At 41.8% G+C, this 7,771-nt stretch overlaps 1 long non-coding RNA gene across 4 annotated transcripts in view; it reads left to right on the forward strand.

Moving 5' to 3' along the window:
* The window catches only part of LOC307224544, an 11,047-nt gene extending 3,599 nt beyond the window's left edge, over positions 1–7,448 (forward strand). For 2 of the 4 annotated variants that reach the window (XR_013842618.1, XR_013842620.1), the window contains exons 2-3: positions 67–171; positions 3,549–6,711. This is a non-coding gene — a long non-coding RNA (uncharacterized lncRNA). Of the gene's footprint in view, positions 1–66; positions 172–3,548; positions 6,712–7,356 lie in introns of those variants that run through there. The other 2 variants (XR_013842619.1, XR_013842621.1) reach the window with 2 other exon arrangements.
* The last annotated feature ends 323 nt before the right edge of the window (positions 7,449–7,771 follow it).

Raw genomic sequence — 7,771 nt, forward strand, 5'->3', positions numbered from 1 at the left:
GTGAAGCTGTTCCAGCATGCAGATGCAGGAAAACTTCAGATGTCAAATTTCTGCTTTTCTTTGCAGGAGGTTTGCTGGAGGAAAATTTGACATCTTTACTTGGAAGAGATGGAAAGTGCTGCATATATCAGCAGTATCATCCAAAGTGTTCTTACTTGACTAAGATTTAAGGTAACTCAAAACTTCCCCTGTATCCTATAGGCTGAGCCCTGGTAGGCTGGCTGAAACAGAACAAGCTTGCTTCTTGCTGACTGATGAATTTAAAATTAGTTCAGAGAGCTTACCCCCTCAGTCCAATACTGCTGATCCTCCCAACTTGTGAAGAAGGAAACATCAAATGCTGCTTTGCCTTTGTTGGACCTAGAGGGAAACCAGCAGCTCTGAAGATGGGAGTTCAGTGAGTGTTATGCAAATTTGCCTTGAAATGCAGGAGATAAATCACAAAGCCTAGGGAGGAAATGCAAGGCTTTTTTCCCAAGTAGAACCTGAATAAATGTTTCCAGCAGTCTGTTTCCAACAGAACTTCCTAAGAAAGAGAAAGGGGACTACAATACATTTGCATCCAAAGTCTGAACATATTTTCTCCACTGAGGATTTGTAAAAGAACTGGCAAGACTTATTTGGGTGTTTTTTTCCCTGGTGATGTGAGATGCAAGCCTGTTTCCTGCTTCTGCATACCCATAAGGAGCATAATACAGAGATCTCACCAGTGATCAGATCTGTGAGTTCCTAAATACATTTCAGGGCAAACTTGCACGATTTGTGAACCACCAAGTTAAACCAAGCCCATCAGCCACATTTCAGTCTTGCATTTTGTTGTCTTAAGCTTGTCTTGGTTCAGTCCTTAGTGCCATTTTTTAAAGCAGGGTGGGAAATCTGTGACGCTCCAGATATTTGCTGGACTCCAACCCCCGCCAGCTCTGGTCAGCATGGCCAGTGCTCAGGGATTATGGGAGTTTTATGGCCCAGCAACATCTGGAAGGCAACAGATCCCCCCCAGGAGAAGAACCTGAGAGCAGGAAGTGCCAACTTCTACTTCCTCAATAAATCATCCCCCAGCCAGGCACCACCTGCTTGGTTAACCATATATGTAGCCTCTCAGCAAATTCTTTGTTGGAAAGAGTGTGCTTATGAAAGAAATCACAGGTACATTTTTATTTGTAGCCAGCTGGCCAATATTAGATTAATGCTGTACCCAAAAGGCTGCCCAGCCCTGCTCTCTAGAAGCCCTGCTCTCCGGATTCCAAAACATTACAAATGAATGTTCATCACACTTTCTTCCCCACTCCTGCCATTTCCCCCACTGCCCACAATCTTTCCCCTTTCCCAGTCTGGTTCCTTAAGCTGCAGTACTTCTACAGGCCTTTATAAATAAAATCAGGGACTTGGTTATTTTCTGAGGAGTGATGTGTCAAGCTGGGGGCAGGCATTCAGATCTTGGGCAAGTGAGGCACAAGACATGTGATACCAACCCTAGGCACATTTACTCAGAAGTGAGTCTTTAGCAAGAGTTTTGCTTCACTTGGGATTGCAGCCTTCAAGACTCCATCTTAAACATGTAAATTGAGCTGCTAGTCTCTGTTTTTTAAACAAAAAGATTGTTGCCCGCCTAGCCTGGTCTATTGTAACTGAAAAGGACTCCCTCCTACAAAGATCCCTTTTGTGCCACTGGTATCCAAGAGACTGCCTCCCAGGGTCCCTGAATTTATTTATTTATTTTACTTTTGATCCCAGTTATCTGCATTGAGCTTGCATTCCTCCCGTCTCTGTAACCCTATTCAAGCAGCACTCTTGTTTAGGCAACCTTAGGATTTATCTTAACATTTCAGGTGCCCTCCAATCATTCCGATACATGGGGTGGGGGGGTAATTACATTTCTTGTGGGCAGCGGATCCTTTTGCCATACAAAGGACAATGTGAATAGAGTAGACACTGAACAGACTGGGCTGAGAACCACAACAGCATGACATTTAGAAATGAAACTGACTCCCAGAGTTTCACAAATCTACCTCCAAGGGGTTTTTTTCTTTTCTTTTCTGTAATGCAGCCTTTCTTTTGCCATGTAAGGTTATGAAGCACAGCATGGCTGTAACGGTGCAACATGGATTCTGTTTACAAAGCAGCACTGCTTATTTCTTTTAGCAACCTTGCTCCAGAAACTGACTGCAACATTTTTCTCCTCTTGCTCCACACACACACACACACACACACACGCCTCTCCAACTTTGCACATATTCCATCGGGTGTTTAATAATGTGCACACATTTGTTTTTTACTATCCCCCTAAAAGGCAGCAGGAAGCCAAAGCAGAGTTCAATTCATCTTCAAATTCTGGCAGCCAAGGATGTGCCATGCACACACACAAATGGACTAAAAACCCTGGGTTTAGAATTCAGACAATTGCTTCCTTTGCTGACATCATAGCCTGTATAGTTCTATGGAGGCAGGAGGGTTAGAGGAGGGTTAGAGCAGAGAATGTCAGAATTGGTGGGGCAAGTAGAGTCATTTTCAGATTGTATACCAAGAGGGAACTAGTCATACAGGGGTGGGGATGCTGTGGCCCTCCAGATGTTGTTGGACTCCAGCTCCCATCAGCGCCAGCTAGCATGGTCAATGGTCAGAGATGAATGGATTTGTAGTCCAGCAACAACTGAAGCGCCACAGGTTCCTCATCCCTGTGCATTGTGAAAACGTGTTTCTTTCTTTATGACTTTTTCCAATGACCCCAGAGTGGTGTACATAGTCCCCACCTCCTCCACTTTTTCCTCAACCCTGTTAGCTAGGTTGTGGTGAGAGATGCTGACTGGCCCAAGTGATCTTTATGGGGGAGTGGGAATTTGAAGCTGGATCTCCCTGCCCTTAGTGCAGCACTCTGACCATGACAACACACTAGCTTAAACTGCATTATTAACATATCTACCCACAAGGGAAGCTGCCTGTGGCATCTCTGCATGCTTTACCATTCTGGTCTTGCCACCATCCAGTCAGTATCTGCTGCGGGAGGTAAATCTGCTTCATCAGGACTGATTGGAGTGTTTGCTCACTTTTGCTGAGAAAATCGATGATCTGCTTTTGACCACCCCTGTGAGTGTCAATGAGATAGTCACTGCTCTGGACTTCCCTCTTTCCAATCAGGGAATGTATCCAGATTTGTGAGTCCTCCAGTAACACAGGGGACTGGCCTCTTCAGTCTCGAGGTCATCACATGCGACAGCAGAGCACGCATAAGCCCATTGTTCCCCATTTTCCAGCCCCTTCTGGATCGCCACGATATGCACGTCCATTGCCACACACATACTGAACCCATGTAAATTGGTCATTGCCTGTATTCTACCACATAATGCTTTATAATGCCTTATATCAGGTATTCTTCTATAACACACACTGGCTCTGTCCTATCTCCATATGCAGCTTGTTCTGATGCTGCCAATAAAAGGGGGAAGAATCCCACCACCATTTGTAGGCGTGGGAAATATCCTTGCTAGCCCCAAGAGGTTACAACAAAGGCAGCCTATTAGAACTCATAAATTTATCCTGCTCATTTTCAGAACCAGAAAAACAGAGAAGACAAGAGAGTCCTGAATTCCACTCCCAGTGAGGTAGCTGTGGCTATTGATGCATTTTTATTAACATTTTGTCTAACACATTCATATAACTGTTATTTCATTGTATTCCATCAGCTGACTGTTTTCCCAAACGCAATATGAAGACTGGTTATATTTTGAGTATTATAAATAACGATGACCCCAAACAACTTGCAAGTCATTTCGAACCACTTGTAGTTTACATACTTCCCAGCTGTTTTCCTTGTACTGTCACTGGGAACAACTCAAAGCAGCTGTATATCACTGCAGATCTTAATTTACAGGTTTGAGCAAATATGTAACCTCATCTCTTTGGTATGTGAAACTTGCATGCAATCTATCAGGTTACCAACTCCAGTTTCTTATCTACAGAGAGAAAAATCTCCGGCAGTGCTGACATATTTTCTTTCATGTTCAGATATAGCGACCATCACTCATGGATTCATAACTTCAAGGCTAGACTACTGTAGTGCCAACTGGCGATGGTTTGGAGTAGAGGTTTTGTCCTGAGAGCGGGTGGATTGCTGGAGACAGAGCCAGTACTCAAGTGCTTGAACTGACTTTATGCTCAATTCAAAGCGGTTCTTAATTATTATTTTTTCTTATTAATGTAACATCCCATGGCATCCTTGGTTTGGTTTTTATATCATGAAGTTCTATTTTGTTATTTGGGTTATGGGGATATAATTTAATAAAAATACTTTAATAAGGTCAAATGAAAGGGCATTTTTGTGGGGCGAAGAAGGGAAGACTGTGAGGGTGTGCTGTTACCAAGGAGTTTGCATTTAGCCTTACAAGGTGCTTTGAAGTACCAGCTTAGGGACTTCAAAGCACCTTGCACATGATGTCAGGCCTTCCCACCCACCTGTTACATTTGGCCCACGAGACTGATCCTGATAAGGATCTGGCCCACGGAGCCAAAAAGTTGCCCACCCCAACTTACAGAAAACAAGGCTTGAAAATGCAACATTATGCTGATGACTCGGCTCTTGCGATAAACACCAGAAATTACTAGGAAGTGCTATGAAAGATAATTGGGCAAATCTTCCATTATCATGGTTGGGGGGGGGGAATTGTTTTGACCAATATGGATGTATACCAAAAAATATTGTTTCTCTGTATGAATAGACATGATTGTAGAGGCCTGACTGAATAATTTTAGAGTGGTGGCAAATTTGGAAAATTTGGAATGGAAAACCAAGACTGACTGAAAAAGCTTTGTTCATTTCTAAATGCCATTGCGGGATTGGATTACTGGTTTTTAAACTGCTATATTATTATGCTTAAAAATTAGTGGTAATAGAAGATTGGTTCACATGGGACAAAACAACTTGCTGAAAACAAGATGGAGTTAATGTATCATGGACCGTATGCAACTGGAGAGGTAGTTTAATGCAAGGGTTTCTGTTTGTGCAGCAAAACTTCTCTTCTGTGTTTCTTCTCCAAAATCTGCTCTGAAGGATTGGGGATTTGGAGAGCATGCTGTGGGGGTGGCAGGGTGGAGAAGCAAATTCCTTGGGGGAAGGCATGACTTATAATGTTATAATACGAGTTTAAATGTATAGTGTTGATGGGGTGTTTGATATTCTTTAAATGTCAAACAAATGCCTTCTTCTCCCCCAGCATTCCAGCATGTTGTGTAGTTGCTTTTAGTTGTGTCTGATGGGTTTTGATGGATTTTACATTATTGGCTGGTGGTGGCTGCAGCTTTATTGATTTGCTTTGTGCCTGGTCTTTACGTGTGTTTTTATAATTTTAAATGTTTGTCAGCCTAGAAGCATTATGCCAAAGGTCAGCTTATAAATTTACAGCAATCAATCAATAAGCAAATAAATGCATCTTAGAAAAATTAATAGTAGCTCTCAAAATAATGGGACATGCATAGAAATCATCAGATTTGGAAAAAAAGCAGCTTGAAAACTGTATCCAGACATATCACCATCATGGTTTAATTGTTTTTTTCATTTTATATTTCCTGTTGCTTAGAAAGAAATAGGATTTTACCAAGAAGCTGGTGCTGTACAAATAAGTCATGTGTCTGTGAACTGCATATTTCCAAACCCCATCTTAGAGGCTGACTCATACCATAAAGAAAATGGCAAATCCAGGTTATTTGGGGAAAGGGGTTGGTAAACTGAGAAATATGATTTGGAGGGAGCTGGGAAGTGAGGTCTAAGAAGTGGAAAGTGGTAAATGATTTGCAGCAATGTCTTGGCTCCAGGCGTGGAGCTGGCTTTATGTCTCCGAATAAGGTCACATCCATTTTGTACGATTAAATTTAACCTGATTGAATAATTATCCGAGGTGGTTTGTTTGTTTCTTTGTTTCTTTGTTTGCAGAAATTAACATGGAAAGCTTCTGAGGTCTACAGAAAAGTAACAAGAAAATTATGTCTGTTCCAAACAGTAAAAATTCCTGAAATAGGGACTCGCCTCAGAAACCATGATCCTCAACAAAGTGGTTCTATACATTCCCCCCCCCCAAAGGCCTGTAGATAGATATCTATCCTGTAGACAGAGAGAGAACCACTTGTCACAAAGCAGATGAGTCAAATAAATTGTATTCAGGCTAGAACCGTGATGCACCAGTAGTCATAATACTATTCCAAATCCTAGTCAATAATGCTTTTTTCAGGACAGAGATTGATTTTATTATTACTAGCTTTTAAGATGCAGTGGCCGGGGGGAGTTCCTCGAGACAAACTGTCACCATGTAATTAAATGATGTACAGGAGGTATAATGAAATATCTTATTAATGCCATTATCTGTTATTGCAGCACAGCATGTATCTCATAAATCTTTGTAATTATTCTAATGCAGCAGTTTCTCCCAACCTGAACTATGATTATCTGCAGTTCCTGATTAGCCAGATTTTCTTGTGAGATTCCCTGTGTCAGAATAACTCTTAATTAAGCTGTACCCTCATTCATTTTGACTTCTAATTATCTGAATGTTCTGGCCTTCTTCTAAGTCACTAAGGTCAATGATATTAGACTGTGTGTGTTTCTTAAGAGAGCATTCTCTGGCGGTTTATGCCGTTCTGCTCTGTTAGTAGCCACTGGCCATGCTTTTTAAAGGCCATTAACAAAACCAGAAACAGGACAATATTAAGCAAGTGATATGTGTGTGTGTGATACAGTTCATTAAAGGCTTTAGGATCACGCAGATCCTAAACTCTGCCTCCCCAACTCCTTTTAATTCTCATTTAATGTAGACAGTAGCTGAGATGCAGTGTTGGGCAAAACATCTTCATCTTAATTAAACTGTTTTTTGTGAGCCTTTTTGGAGAATTCCCAGAAAAAGCTCAGGGGGTTTACTCCCCAATAAGTGTGCATTGGATTACAGTCTTAACTCTCTTAGTCTCAGAAGCCCATCTATACCATGGGAGGATACTGGTCTACCTAACAAAAATATTATCAGGATGACTGAGATAATGTTACCTAAAACACCCTGAACACTATATACGTGGAAATAATTAGTAATGCCCACTACCACTGACTTTTATGAAATTAACAATGGGCAGTATGTTCTTAGCTTTCGGGCTTGGGTCTGTATAGCCCAAAGCCCATTCTTTTCTTAGCATTCAGCAACTAAGCATTAGCTTCTTGAACCCCAACTAGATGTGTGCTAGGGTAATAGATTACTGCCAGTCTTTCCTCCCAGTAAAGATTTCAGCTCCATATGCCCCCCGCTTACCCCAACAGAAACAGGCTTCTTTTCATTTATATAGCTTCGCTGAACTGAGCCGTTAAAATATGTTTTCTGTTTGCAGCCAGAATGAATTCATGTCATGCTGAGAAAATAAATCAGACAGAAGAAAGAGTTCTAAGACACCCAGCAAAGCTGTTGTACAAAAAAAAAAAAATAAAAATAAAAATAAAATCATGCCAAGAGTGTACCCCTAGCACTGCTTAGTCTCGGACTCTGAATTTTAAACACCTATCAAGCTATAGTTTCTTGTAGCTGGAAAACATTGTATTCTTTCTCCCATGGGCTGTAAGGGTGGAGCACAATCCTCAGCATTTTAACCATAGGTAAAGTCATAGGTAAAGGTAAAGGTACCCCTGACCATTAGGTCCAGTCGCGGACGACTCGGGGGTTGTGGTGCTCATCTCACTTTATTGGCCGAGGGAACCGGCGTACAGCTTCTGGGTTATGTGGCCAGCATGACTAAGCCACTTCTGGCG

This window comes from Podarcis cretensis, assembly GCF_951804945.1.
Source record: "Podarcis cretensis genome assembly, chromosome: 1".
Classification (NCBI taxonomy): domain Eukaryota; kingdom Metazoa; phylum Chordata; class Lepidosauria; order Squamata; family Lacertidae; genus Podarcis; species Podarcis cretensis.